The sequence below is a fragment of the Rhinatrema bivittatum genome, chromosome 3 (genome assembly GCF_901001135.1).
Source record: "Rhinatrema bivittatum chromosome 3, aRhiBiv1.1, whole genome shotgun sequence".
Taxonomy (NCBI): domain Eukaryota; kingdom Metazoa; phylum Chordata; class Amphibia; order Gymnophiona; family Rhinatrematidae; genus Rhinatrema; species Rhinatrema bivittatum.
Genome location: NC_042617.1, coordinates 430,781,144 through 430,797,128, shown reverse-complemented (window position 1 = coordinate 430,797,128; position 15,985 = coordinate 430,781,144).

Here is a 15,985-nt window from a genome sequence, read left to right as displayed (position 1 = left end):
GAAGACATTTAGCTTTTGGCACTACGCAATACAATTTACCAAAAATGTGAATCAGTTTTCTTAATATACATCATATCATATTTCATTGTTTTCCAATTAAAAATAATATATCCTTTGCCAATGTTTCTGCCAAGACATGCCAGAGGTCTATTAATTATAATTGTCCTGTTATTTTTTGTTGTCATTTGTTCTTTCATATCTAAGAAATCAGACACTATTTTCAGTCATGGTTGGTTTATGATGCTTCAACAAATTTTTAAATCAGGGCAGGACTAAATGGAGATTACTAATACTTCTTTGCTTTTCTAATGTTTTTTGTATATTTTTGCTTTATTTGAGCAAATATATTCAATTACTAAAAAGATTACTGTGCTTGATGACAATGTATGTAATGTTCTCAATGACAGCCATTTTTTAATTCATTTATGGACATTGACATTGTAAATACATAGAATAATTCCAGAAAAAATATTACACTCTTTCATTTCCCATTATGTATAATGAAGAAAAAAGTAATAACCATGAAGGAAATTAGATCTTTCAACAACTTTCAAGTATATTTAGTTTGCACAAAAGTGATGTTATCTAAAGTTACCTAAATAAATTGTCTCTTTGAAGAAGACAATTCATAAAAAAGAAAATACATATTTATGAAATACAAACATAATTAAAGCATGATTTTACAATTAAATTATAAGTGCATGCAACTTTTCTGTGACAAGAAATGCATATAATGAAATTAAAAGATGAAAAAGATTATGATACCTTCAAAGTATTTTTTCACTTCGGAGAACATAATTAAAAGCTGATTCTATGGAAGACCATCCAAAGTGACACTGAGCAGCTGAGTACAGGTTTGACTCTTTTTGAATCTGACCCCCAGCACCATAAAATCATTTCCAGTGTGCTTGATTTTCTGGGCAAACAGTTGGTCTCATTGGCTGGAGAGAAACCAGAGATCATTGTCTACAGTGTCTAGTGAGGTATTGGCCACTTTTGCAGTTTTTGCTGCCTCAGCCCAAGTTGTAGAGTGGAGAAAGTTTGCCTGGTCTTATTGTCATTTCCTCTGGTGACACTGAATATAAGTACCTTGGAGCCTTATGGAAAACTTTCCATCTTGAAGGTGGATGTAGTGAGAAAGTAGATGGAAGAAGTACAACATCTGTAGTTGATTCCTTCCCTGTGGTTTGGATTCGGTTAATAGATCTATCTAGTATCTAGAGAGACAAATAACATTTGTTCAAGTTTCTCCTTCAGGAGTGGCAAATGTCAGATTTTGGAGTTTTGTTAATCTATCTTAATAAAGAACTAGGGAGACCTATTATTTTGGGATCTCTTGTAAATATTGCATTGGAGGAGATATGGTAAGTAAGTCATATTGAAACTGGAAGCTGCAGACAAATCTGTTCAGGCTAAAAGCACAGAATCCAATCTGTATAAAACTGAAGTTGGAAGGGCAGTCAAAATCAGTACAAGTGATGAACATTGATCTCTGACCTGAAATGCCATCCTTGAAAATACAGAGTAATCTGAAGTGAATTCATTTCCCTATTTTGAAATATGTGTCTCCTGTGGATCTCTCTGGAGATATATGAAATTTTACAGATTCCAAAGGAACCATCTCCCCTCCAATTACAGAGGCTTAATACTTGTCTAAGTCAAGGAATAAGTATAAGAAGTCATCTAAAATACTGGATGAAAAAGTTTCAGTAAACACAACTAGAATTTTAAACTAACAAGAAAAATTGTCTGGGGAAAGCAACTTCTGAGTTTTACTTAGAAATTGCATTTTAAAGTCATTTTTTCAAAAGAGAGACCTGTTAAAGTGAAAAGTTTTCAAGATTGTGCTTACTGTGATCAGTCTTTGTAGAAAAAGGGTTTAGAACTGTCCCAAGAAGTTCAAAACAACATGTTCTCACTTTTAGACACCCTTGTAAAGGTCAGGTTGCATTTCAAGATAACACATGCATTTTATCTTTTAAGTTAGAGCATTTTTTGTCTTTTCTTAACAACATGATCAAAAAGGATGCAGGGTCATCTAGAAGCAGGGAGGTTCTGGATTTTCTGCAGGAAAAACTGTTCAAACAACTGATCACAGAGCTGCACCTAGTGCTTACAAATGGGTAGAGTGTTTCTGAATTTATAGTGGGGATCATATGGCATCCACTATCACAGGATTGTGTGACTCAGCATTAAGTATAGTCAGTGGTAATTTATTCAAAGGTGAGGGGCTTGGACTTCAGAAAAACTAAAAGGGTCATTCTTTTAAATGCAATAGGCTGCTATCGCATGTGTTAGGGCCTTAACGCACATGATAACTACCACATCAAGTCGGTAATATTTAAATTCAGGAATGGAGAGTAGTTAGTAGAGGTGTGCATCCGTTTTCCAAGTATTTGTAATCCGCAACTTATTTTTTGCTATCTGTTAAATATGTGAGGAGGTGAAACGCATTGCGACTCCCCACGTATTAAACAGATTTCTGTTTTATTCGGCCTCCTAAATAAATATTTAACCCCCCCACCCTCCTGACCCCCCCAAGACTTACCAAAACTCCCTGGTGGTCCAGCGGGAAGTCAGGAAGCCATCGCTGCACTCGTTTGCCGGTTTCATCACGGCGCCGATAGCCTGTGTTACAGGGGCTACCGGTGCCATTGGTCAGTCCCTATCACATGGTCACCGGTGCCATCTTGTGCTCCTACCATGTGACAGGGGCTGACCAATGGTACCGGTAGCCCCTGTGACATAGTATGGGCAAAGGCTATCGGCGCCATTTTGAGTCCTGGCGTCGGACGGCAGGTCGCTCCGGGACCCCCGTTGGACCCACAGGGACTTTTGGCCAGCTTGGGGGGGCCTCCTGACCCCCACAAGACTTGCCAAAAGTCCAGCGGAGGTCCGGGAGCGACCTCCTTTCACGCTGGCCGTCCGATCCCAATACTCAAAATGGCGCCGATCGCCTTTGCCCTCATTATGACGGCGATCGGCGCCATTTTGAGTATTGGCATCGGACGGCCGGCGTGCAAGGAGGTCGCTCCCGGACCCCTGCTGGACTTTTGGCAAGTCTTGTGGGGGTCAGGAGGTCCCCCCAAGCTTGCCAAAAGTCCCTGTGGGTCCAACGGGGGTCCTGGAGCGACCTGCCATCTGACGCCAGGACTCAAAATGGCGCAGATAGCCTTTTCCCATACTATGTCACAGGGGCTACCGGTGCCATTGGTCAGCCCCTGTCACATGGTAGGAGCACAAGATGGCGCCAGTGACCATGTGACAGGGACTGACCAATGGCACTGGTAGCCCCTGTGACACAGGCTATCGGCGCCATGATGAAACCGGCAAACGAGTGCAGCGATGGCTTCCTGACTCCCCGCTGGACCACCAGGGAGTTTTGGTAAGTCTTGGGGGGGGGGGGTCAGGAGGGTGGGGGGTTGTAGTTAATTTAGTAGTAACGTATTTACAGATCGGCAACTTATTGAATTCTCCATACTTCCGCATGAAACGGAATTGACCCCCCACAAATACGTATCACGTACGTAATGAAAACTTTTTGCCTGCACATCCCTAGTAGTTAGGGCGAGGTTAGGGCAGGCTTTGGGCGGGCAAAAAAAAAATATTTCTGATACCACTGTGGGTAATAACGTTTTACACATTATCACTGGCATTAGTGCCAGAAATAATACCATGATTTGGTGTGGCACTATGAGTGCAATAGTGGGCAGCGCAGCTGCAAATGCGATGGCTGAAAATTAGGGATGTGCAGAGGGATGCCATACGTTGCATTCGGGATACGTATTCGTCGGGGGGCAAATACGTTGCATACGTCCGTATGGCACCCCGATACGGTTTTACGTCTAATCCTATTCGGTACCCGGCTAAAATTAAATTTTCTACAACCCCCCACCCTCCTGAACCCCCCCAAGACTTACCAAAACTCCCTGGTGGTCCAGCGGGCCTACCGGTGCCATTGGTCAGTCCCTATCACATGGTCACCGGTGCTATCTTGTGCTCCTACCATGTGACAGGGGCTGACCAATGGCACTGGTAGCCCCTGTGACATAGTAAGGGCAAAGCTATCGGCGCCATTTTTATTCCTGGCACCCGACGGCACGAGTGCAGGAGATCGCTACCGGACCCCCGCTGGACCCCCAGGGACATTTGGCCAGCTTGGGGGGGCCTCCTGACCCCCACAAGACTTGCCAAAAGTCCAGCGGGGGTCCGGAATGACCTTCTGCTCGCAGGCCGTATTGCCAGTATTCAAAATGGCGCCTGCACTACTTTTGCCCTTACTATGTCACAGGGGCCAACGGTAGGCCCCTGTGACACAGTGAGGGCAAAGGCTAGCAGCTGCCAATACTCAAAATAGCACCGGCGCTAGCCTTTGCCCTCACTATGTCACAGAGGCCGACCATCGGCCCCTGTGACATAGTGAGGGCGAAGGTAGCGCCGGTGCCATTTTGAATACTGGCAATACGGCCCGAGTGCATGAGGTCGCTCCTGGACCCCTGCTGGACTTTTGGCAAGGCTTGTGGGGGTCAGCAGGCCCCTCCCAAGCTGGCCAAAAGTCCCTGGGGGTCCAGCGGGGGTCCGGGAGTGATCTCCTGCACTCATGCCGTCGGGTGCCAGGAATCAAAATGGCGCCAATAGCCTTGCCCTTACTATGTCACAGGGGCTACCGGCGCCATTTTGAAATGTACCGAAGATATGAGAGTGCAGGGGATGGATCCAGGACCCCCCCGCTGGACCACCAGTGAGGTTTGGTAAGTCTTGGGGGGATCAGGAGGGTGGGAGGGTTGTTTAAATTGGCGGCCGAATAATTCAGGGAAAATTTGTTGTATTCGTGGGGAATCACGATATGTTTCGCTTCCCCACGAATACAACGAATATTGGCACATCCGTTGCGGATTGCCAATACGTAGGGACCGAATGCACACCCCTACTGAAAATGCACCACTGCGATATGGCCGGCTGCCTACTATTGCTCCACCCTTTTTTTTGTGACTCATTATTCTGCTACAAATATAAATATAGGAGAATGATGATTCTAGGGGTAACTTTGTTAAGATGGAGGAGTTCTTAAGGGAGGCATTATTTGGATGGGATAAGCGAGGTGAAGTAGAAGTGTATTAGACAAAACTAAAAAGAGATATTTAATGAAAACAAACCTTCACATTAGAAAAGTAAATAAAAGTAAGAGAAAAAGATAGGGATGTGCAGAGGGACGCCATACGTTGCATTCGGGATTCATATTCGTCGGGGGGCAGATACACTGCATTCGGCAAGGGGGGCCCCCGAAACGTTCATGTATTAATTCTTATTCGTTTCGTGGCTAAAATTGAATTAACTACAACCCCCCACCCTCCTGACCCCCCCAAGACTTACCAAAACTCCCTAGTGGTCCAGCGGGGGTTCCGGGAGCCATCTCCTGCACTCACATCCTCGGCTGCTGGTATTCAAAATGGCGCCAATAGCCTTTGACCTTACTATGTCACAGGGGCTACTGGTGCCATTGGTCAGCCCCTGTGACATATTGAGGGCAAAGGCTATCGGTGCCATTTTGAATACTAGCAGCCGACGGCCTGAGTGCAGGAGGTCACTCCCGGACCCCCGCTGGACCACCAGGGACTTTTGGCAAATCTTGGGAAGGTCAGGAGCCCCCCCCCCCCCCAAGACTTATCAAATGTCCCTGGAATGCCGGAAAGCAGCAGTTACAGAGGGTCCCAGCAGGAAGCGAGATGAGGTTCAAGGTCAGGTTCAGGCAGGCAGTCAAGGGCAGGTGGCTAAGAGCGTGGTCAAGGTCAGTCAGAATGGTCAGAGGCAGGCGGCAAGGTTCGGAGTCGAGGTCAGGCAAAAGGTTGGTGGCAGGTGGCAAGGTTCGTAGTCAGGTTCAAGTCCAGGTCAAGCCAAGGAGGTCCATCCGAAGTAAGGCAAGAGCAGGAACTGGAACCGGAACAGATATTGGAGCAGAAACTGGAACAGCAATGAAGCACACAGTAGAACAGCATGGAGGCCTGTTGCCAAGGCAGGCTCTGAATGTCGGAGCCTGCCTTAAATAGTAGAGCCGGATGATGTCATCATCAGGGGCCGCTGGAGGCTTTCCCACCACGGCCCCTTTAAATCCTGGAGAGAGGTGCGCATGCCTGCCTAAGGCCAGCAGGCCGAAGAAGAGGAGGAGGTGGCTGTGTCTCCCCACGTGGCCAGTGGGGATGCCAGGTCAGCCCCAGAGGAACTCACTAGCCATGGCCAGGGAGTGCAGCTTCCACAAGACTTGCTCTTCAGATAGATCCAAAAACTATTTCCTAATCTTGTATACTCTCTGTAAGAGGTACTTCCTCCTCCTCCTCTGTTCTTTCTCCCTCCTCAACCATTGTGCCTTGAGAATCCATAAGCCTATTTAAAGTCATTTTGAAGTTTTATTGTCCAGCACTAACTCTCCCCCAATATGGTCCAGTATGTCCTAGTGACACTCATTGCCCCCCAGTATGGCCCATTCTGTCCCAGTAATACTCACACATACCCTATTAGCAATGCTATGCCACTCAGTGAAACGTTCCCCAAATCTCTGCATGAGACTCCTGACCAAATTTTCTTCATAAAATATACCATTCTGGGCAAGGGCAAGGGTTTGCCAGTTAGTCACCCTACCCCTCTGCTTCTGCTAGCTTGCTGCCATGTACACTCACCCAGAGAATCCAGCCCACCAAACACTTGGTCAGAAAAGCCTATACAAGTTTGAACTTGGCGTGTAAAATAGTTGTTGTAAATCTTTTTACACACTGTTGATGATGTTCACATATAAGTGGTTTATAAAATAGCAACTTGCATGGGTATGTGCAAACCATGGCCCAACACACTCCAAACATACCCACGTTTTTCATGTCATCATTTGCTCACAAAGGCAGATATACTCATGTATGTGAACCATTTGGAAAATATGTTACATGCAAACACTTCATACGCACATCAGTACCATTTTTGCACACATTATTCTTTTGAAAATTCCCACCATAGATTTGAAATTGCAATGTACAATCATTATTTTCCTCCCCTGATCTAAACCCCCCACCGGAACATCTCTTTCCAATGTACCTAAATGTACACGTTGTAGAACACTGCATGTACTTTTAACTAGATTAAGGATGAGCTATTTTCAAACAACTCTTTTGTGGAGTAAATCTCTGGTTTTCGAGATATACATGGCATCCAAACTGCATTTTTTGTACAAAGGAGGTGTTTGTTTTTTTGTAAGTCAATAATCAACCATTAACTGTAAACTTTTCTACATCTGTGTGAATTGAGCCCAGAGTGTGTTTAGGCTTACCGACATCATGAAATTATGAAACTACCTCAAAATAGGAAGCGAAAGTGACTTCTAAATAAAGAACATACCTCCAAGACAGAGAATACTTTCACCACCAAACATTTGGAAGAAGTGGGAATCATAAATGTGGGAGAAATGACTCATTCTAGTGATTAATTACTAAAGAGCTATAACCATCATTTTTTTCTTTTAGTTACTTGCCTTTCCCAGGCTAGTTACATTTAAGGTACCGTAGATTTTTTTCCTGCCTCAGATGGTTTATAGTCGAAGGATCTGATTTACTAAGTTTTTATTTCATACATACAGATTGGGAAAAAAGCCATAGTAAATGTAGGGTGAAGCGACTTACCCAAGGTCACAAAGAATGTCCATAGAAGACAAAGGATTTGTATCCTAGCTTCTTAGGTTCTCCATCTACTGCACAAACTACTGGGCCACTCCTCTTCATCATAAACTAGAAAATATCTTTATATCTTATTAAAAAGATATATTAGCAAATTGTGAATACATAGAGCATAAAAATGTTAACTAACTGCATGCAAACATATAAGCACAATGAAGTCTATATTCCAATGCCATTTAGACAGATAACCCTCAAGTCATCCATCTAAATGGCAAATGTGGCATATTCAGCCACTTATCCGGCTAAATTATAGGGGTGTTTCAAGGGCATTCCTGGGAAGGTTTAGTTATCCCTCTAACCTAGCCAAATGTCGGGTTTATCCAACGGTCAGGGTCATTTATCATTTCATGCTAGGACCTTAACGCTAGCATTAATGCCCTAACGCACACAATAACACAGTAAGCACATGATAAATAGCTCAACTTGTGTTAGTATGCAAATGTCACATTTGCTATGCAAGCGAGAGGAGTTTGGGCAGAGTTAATGGTAATGAGAGGCTCCTAACCTCAAATGCATTAGGATAATGCACAGCAACGCGGGTTTTAATGCCAGAAATAACTACACCTTTTTTCTGTGCATTGTGCCCGCGTTAGTGACCAAAAAGGTTTTTATCGCAAATGGTGGTTCAGGCAGGGGGTGAGGGGGGAGAAAGCGAGAGCAAGAGAGACAGAGACCAACATGTAAGTTTACTATTTATACCACTATAAGAGGGAGCATTTATAACAGGGTGAGGTTTGGGGCTAGGTTTTGGGAGGCAGTTTTACAGACACAGTCAGAGGTACGAACAGCAAAGTTGACATCAGTGAAAATGTTCTGTCATTTGGAGTGATGAAAGGTAAAAGAGGAGTTGATTTGTACAATGTACTCTCTATCTAGCTTGATGCATTCTCTACCTAGCTATAGTAAAATGCCTGATGTGATGCGAAAAATGGCATGGATGCAATAAGTGTATTGCACGTTGCAGAAATTATCTATATGATGCGGGAACATGGAAATTAGCTTAACCATGCCCCCTTTTTTTATCGCGGCACTATTTCTGCTATATATATATAGCATTTTGAAGAATCTAGGGCTAAGTTGGCCAGATAACTTTAGACCTGCTCAGAAGCAGTGTGGCTAGATAACATTCTACTTAACAGGATTTCATAAAAAGATATCCAGTTAAGCAGCACTGTTATTATCAAAACCAATGAAAGATTCAGAGGGCCAATCCCCTGCTTCCCCTCCCAAAGCTTAGTACAAAGGCCCTCAGGTCATACTCACCTATCCCCTCCATCCCACAAACCTTTGTTAAGACTTAAGATGGGGCCGGCATTGTCACTGTCTCTGGTCCCGATTTTTGATTAAAGATGCTTAGACTACCTCTCTTCCTAACTCACCACCCACCCACAAGGAATCAAAAGGGTTCCTACCCTGCCGTCCCTCTGACCCTCCCCAGTCCTCCCTAATACCTTTTAGATCTGAGCTGGGAGCAAGAGACCCTCTACCCCGCTCCTGGCACCACCACACTAAAAACCTAGCCAGCTATATTCAAACATAGAGCAGTAATGGGGGCGGGGTGGCGAAGTGGGGGGGGCGGGCCTGCAAAAGTCGCACCTCCGAGTTGCGATCGCTGCTGGCTTTCACGCCAAATAACTACAAAGATGTAGTTATTCGGCGCGAAACTGGCGGCGATAAGGAATCTTACCTTTCGCCGTCAGCGAAGTCGTCGCAGAGATTGCCTCGAGGCCGCCCCGACTCCTCCCCTTCCGGTGCGGACTTCGCCCCGACTCCATGCCGATTTAGCTATCACACACGAAAGCTTTCGAAAATGACCCCCATAGTCGGTTAGGGTGTTTGTTATCTGGCTACATGTAGCCAGATAACTTTAGCCTGGTATATTCAGTGGGACGTTTCTCCTGCCTAATATATGGGACAAGTTATCAAGCTAGCTGTAACTGGATAACTTGTCCATTAACTGGCCTACTGAATATGGACCTCTATGTATTCAACCAATTGAATATAAAGACCAATCTCAGAAGTCCATGTTTTATATATATTTAAAGCCTGTAAGCTTCAGTTTGACTGTGATAATAAGAATGGATTCACAACTGATGTACAACAATTCTAAGAAAATCTAATTACATAAAACACTACAACTGTGTTCTTAGTACTTGTTTAACCTTTTGATTAAGTTTTGGAACTGTTTGGAGAATTCATTTGTCAATTGGTAAACTTGTTTCCAGTACTGAGCTTGAAATGTTTTCACCCCGAAGTTTCTAAGAAATGTGAGGTGAGCCACACATGAACATGTTTTCTATTTTTCATTCACGTCTTCTCAAATGGCTTTGAAACTTTCACCTGAAAATATTTCTGATTCAGTTCAATAAAGACGAGGAACCACTGCAATATAGGGCCTCATTTTCCAAGCACTTTACCACGTGCGATAAATTCACGTTAACAGCTGTTAACGCGATTTGTGAATGCAAATTAGTCATTTGGTATTCAGGGGGCGGAGCATATGTAAAGCGGGAACCTGTGTATCGTGTGCGGCGAAACAGCCGCAGTGTTAGCGCGGCTGCTAACTACAACTCCAACCTCGCGTTATGGACTGCGTTACAGGCCTGAAAAGGATTACCGCCATCCATGATAGTCCCAGACAGCCTGTTTCAGGCTCCTGGGGGGAAGGGGGAAGGGAGAGAGAGAGAGAGAGAGAGAGAGAGAGAGAGAGAGAGAGAGAGAGAGAGAGAGAGAGAGAGAGAGAGAGAGAACCTTACTATAGTGCCTATGCCCTACATAGGTATTTTAACCCCTATAGGAGGGCCACCTACTAACTCGGGGTGGGGATTAGGTATGAGCGTCGGGGGTTGGGGGCCACTTTCGCATTCCACATGAGACCTACGGACTGAACAGTGGTCTCTAGTGCAGATTTGCTGGCTGTTGGAGTGAGGACGCTCACTCCAAGAAGTGGTTTGGCAACGTTCTCTCTACCTAGCTTGATGGACACTCTACCTGGGCAACAACATGCTAGGTGGAGAGAATGTTGGCCAAATCTCCGCTTGGAGTGAGCGTCCTCACTCCGACGGCCAGCAAATCTGCACTAGAGACCACTGTTCAGTCCGTAGGTCTCATGTGGAATGCGAAAGTGGCCCCCAACCCCCGACGCTCATACCTAATCCCCACCCCGAGTTAGTAGGTGGCCCTCCTATAGGGGTTTAAAATACCTATGTAGGGCATAGGCACTATAGTAAGGTTCTCTCTCTCTCTCTCTCTCTCTCTCTCTCTCTCTCTCTCTCTCTCTCTCTCTCTCTCTCTCTCTCTCTCTCTCTCTCTCTCTCTCTCTTCCCCCCAGGAGCCTGAAACAGGCTGTCTGGGACTATCATGGATGGCGGTAATCCTTTTCAGGCCTGTAACGCAGTCCATAACGCGAGGTTGGAGTTGTAGTTATTAGCCGCGATAGCAGCCGCGCTAACACTGCGGCTGTTTCGCCGCACACGATACACAGGTTCCCGCTTTACATATGCTCCGCCCCCTGAATACCAAATGACTAATTTGCATTCACAAATCGCGTTAACAGCTGTTAACGTGAATTTATCGCACGCGGTAAAGTGCTTGGAAAATGAGGCCCATAGTTTGGAAATTCACAGCTATCTATACATTTTGTTTAGTCTGGCAAACATTTTCTTTTATATTAAAATTAATTTGGGATAAGCAGCCACATTTTCTTTTTATTCTAGTTTGTTTCATTCGTATTTGGGCTGTTTTTGACCCAAATTTCATTTTCTGGTTTGTTTGGGGTTTTTTTGGTGGGGGCATTTGAAAAAAATAGGCCATGCTATTTAAAAATAATTGCCATTTTCTGACAATGAAAAAAATGGAAATTTTTCACTTTTTCAGAAGGATTAGGAATTCAATGCAAGCCTTCTACCTAGAATCTCTCAGTCTGAAGACTTAAAGTGGTATAAATAGCTAAAACCTTTGATCATGCGCCTGTCTCTTTATCTGCTTGAATGTGACTTGCATGTTTCTCTGCTCTCTCTTTTATTAGTTTCTGTTGTATTTGTTTTTAAGACTATGTATGTACACTACTGTAGTCTGCTTCGAATATGCCATGTCTAAGTGCAGAATAGAAATCTTATAATCTAAATAAGTAAATAGTTAGATTTCTGGCTAAAACAAATCAAAACCAAAATGGACATTTCTGTTTAGATTACATTTGGTTTTAAAGACATGCACATCCCTAAACTTAATTGACAGAGTTGTGGCTCATATATTTTTTCATTTGATAAATATTCTGCAAACAGCAATGCTGTGCAGTCTATTAGCACTTTAGAAATGATAAATAGTTGTAGTAGTAGAAACAATGCAACTGAGACTAGGAAGAATGAGATGATTTTGACTTTGGAGGCCATACTGATTGAGAAACATGAAAATATTCAGACTCCAGTAATGCTAGAAATCAGTGAAGAAAATAAGTACCCTTTTTTCATACAGTAGTTAGAAGAAAATGGCACATTGTACAGACAGCTGGTGATCAAGAAGGAGCTGATTAAAATATACTTCTGTGTAATCAAGCTCCTGTAGGACTGCCCAGTGGCCTGTTTATGCAAGAAAATTCAAGACCAGTCCTGCATGCTGGAAATTCCCCCTGATATATCCAGTTTAAAATCACAAACCATTCCTATAAGCGGAGTACTTCCCAGAGATGAAGGGCACTGTGTGTTATGCTTGCTGGCCGCGGAGCGCCACGGTCGGCCTCACACCCCATCGCTGCACCGCTGCGGCAGATGCTGGCCCGGGCTCCATGGCAGTAGCAGAGAGATGCTGCCGACACAACACGCCTTCTTTGGACCTGAGCTGTCTGCCCAATGCCACGGACTCTACAGGCCCGCGCCGCCAGCCCGTCGCTGCAGATTCCTCCTCCTCTGCAGCTAGAGCACTGCCGACACCGCCTATCTTTTCTGTGGCCCCCGAACTGCCGGCCCGACGCTGCTGACCCCCTGTTCCTTCGTGGCTGGGATGCTGCCGACCTCCTCCTGTGTCCAGCATCCTCCTATCTGGTCACACACACACACCTCTCTTCTCTATTTAAAGGGCCTGCGGCGGAAAAGTGCCGGAGGCCCTCCCTGATGGCATCATTGCTCTAGGCTGGATCCTGATTCCAGCCTTTGCTTTGGCAAAGGTTTCCTCGCTCCTGCGAAGTGGATTGCCGTTCCTCAATCTTTAAAAAGTTTTTTTTTTTTTTTTTGGGGGGGGGGTTTAGAAGAATATGGCCTGGCAGGGCCTTAATATCATGCTTTGGGGAGGGGGGAGGGAGAGAATTGGCCATTGTCTATACTTTTATTTAGTTAGCTAATGGCAGCCAGATATCTTTTAAAGATATTCAGTTAAGTAGCACGTTATCTGGCCTCACAAGGTTAGTCATATATCTCAGCCCTCCCTGGAATGCCCCAAAATGCCCCTTTTTTATCCAGCTAAATTATAGCTGGATAACTACTTATCTGGCTATAATTTAGAAGGATAAGTGGCTGAATATACAACATTTTCCATTTAGATGGATAACTTTTACATATCCTTCCCCTCAGCTTGAACCCATTGGGGAAAGCTTCTTCACTCACTCTGGATCCCATCCAGGGAAGTGGATCCACTCCACAATACACTCTTTCTGGCCTTCCACCACCTAGACTCTTGATTGGGGCTATAGGGTCATGCTTCCTTCCCTCACTGGGGTTACGCCAAATACCATCACCATCACTCACTGCACCCTTTGCCCAGTGTCCACAACTAAACCATCAATTGAGCCCATTTTTGCTCTGGGTTCCACTCCTTCCCCATCTGAACTCTCCAGACTTTATTTTGAGTTCCTGTGGTGGCTTCCACTCTTTTCCCACTTTAACTAGGGTGTTTTCTGAGTCCTCTGCTTCATCTTCACCTGTGGCACTGCTTTCTGGCTATTTTGCATGGTTATATCTGGCGACTCTGCAGCGCTCCCCTCTGGGATTTCTGCAGCATCTCTCTGGGTCTGCCTGCAGTGCCTCTCTCGCTGGCCTTTCTGTAGCATCTCTCTCTGGCCTCTCTGCATCGCCTCTCTCTGGTCCCTCTGCAACGACTTTCTCCAGCTCTTCTGCAGTGTCCTTCCCTGACTCCTTTGTAGCACCTTCTCAGTCAAGTCTATGCTGCTTCCCACAGGCCACTCAGCAGTGCCCCCTTCTGGTCATCCTATGTTGCCTCTTTCAGGCCAGGCTGTAAAGCTCCACCATAAGCTCTCTCCTATCTCAGTCACTCACCTGGCATTCATTCTTTTCACTTGGAGTCAGCTCTGCCTGGTCATGTATTTCTGGCTTGTCTTTTGACTCCTGTTACAGTGGTGCATCCACTTGATTCATGACAGGTTTTCCTGACACACCGTGCACAGGCTCTGCTCTGTCCCTAGCATATTTGCTGTTCTTTTCTTCCTCTGCACCTCTGTCTCTTTGAAGGGTAAAGCAGCAATCATGTGATTCAAACAGCTGCTGTATTTTCTTTGCTTCTAGCTGCAGTGAGCTCTTCCCTGGCTTTATTTTGGCAGGCTAGAAGGTTTTTTCAATCCCTTCTTTAACATAATGTTCTCTCTGTCAAGTTTCAGCAGCTCTCTCTCCACTTGGTCCATCTTTGCCACAATCTCATGTATTTCATCCACCAGCTGTAGCCTGCTACTTCACTGCCTGGCCTGGATTCCTGGCTGCATTACCTCCTCTGTTATTTTGGGTAGCCTCTGGTTCTCCCTCCAGGCCTGCTCTCTAGAGAGAACTGTTACTACACAAAAGTACATCACTGCTCACTTCTTTCAAGCACTCTGGCTTGACTTCTGCCTCCTGTTCTATCAGTGTTCACTGGTTCCACTCTAGGTTTTCTGTACCACTGCTTGCTTTCTGGCTTTTTTCTGGCAGTTTCAAGCCATCTTCAGGGCCATGCCCTGCTCAAGCACACGTTGCAAAACTGATCTTCTTTTTGTTTTTCTCAGGAAAAGAGAAAAGAAAAATCCTGCAAGTCCAGCTTCTAACACCTAAATTCCCTAATTTTAGGCAAGCAGAGCTTTTTTTCCTTTCTTGCAAATAAGCATTTAAAGTTATTAATCTGGTGACACCCTCATCTACCTCTAATTGACCCTACAACCCTGCCATTGGTTTTCCAGCTTAGGCCTGGATTTATCAAAATGCACTAAATATTGCATGCAATAGGAAAAGGGGCATGTTTTATGGTAATAGGCTGTTTATCACAAAGTGTGCTATCTTAGTGCTTTGTATAGGTATTAGCACAAATAAGTGCCATAATTGTTGCATTTCCTACCTACAACCACTGGAGGGGGGGGGGAGGGAGAGAGGGAGAGAGAGAGAGAGAGAGAGAGAGAGAGAGAGAGAGAGAGAGAGAGAGAGAGGAGAGAGAGAGAGAGAGAGAAGCTATAAAGCCCTCATACTAGGTAGGTATTTATACCTCTATATGAGGCTCACCTAGCTACTCGAGGTGAGGTTTAGGTATTAGTGTAGGGGTTAGGGGCCACTTTGACATTCAGAGTGTGACGTATGAACAGAACAGTGCACTCTTGTGAAGATTTGATAACCTTCGGAGTGAGGAAACTCACTCAAAGATGAGATTTGTGCAATGTTCTCTCAACCTAACTTGATGTACTCTCTACCTGGGTAACATCAAGCTCTCTCTCAACAATAATAGCTAGGCTGGCTCTCCAGCAACTTAAAATAAAGCACGATAAAGCCATATTGCATGGCTTAACTCAAATGAAAAAGGTATAGTTAAAGCTGTGCTATATGGCTTTGCAAATTACGAAGCCAGCCCACTTGACCACAAATCCCACCCCAAACTCCTCCCCTTTTACTAATTTGCATCACACCATGCGTTATGGTGTTTTCGCTTGTGGTAAAGGCGTTTTTCGCATGCAAAAACGACATATAGCACTTTGATAAATGACCCCCTTTGAGAGAAAGATGCCATTCTTATGCAGCACCTCCCCATAAGATTGCTCATAATCCACTTGGGGGGATTAGGAGTAGGTTAGGAGTGGTCAGTTGGAGTTATCATCCAAGGAGTGAGGACCTATTTTATGTTTCCCCTGGTTTTGAGTGAGCCATACTCAGTATTTATTTACAGAGGAGACTCCTAACAGTGCACTCCCTGCCTGTGAGGGTTTGCCTCCTTTTGATTGAGACTGCTTAAGATTTTCTTCTATTTTATTGAGACTTGACTGATGTAAACCCTTGATCTATTTTTGATGATGGTCATCCCCCAGATTCAGA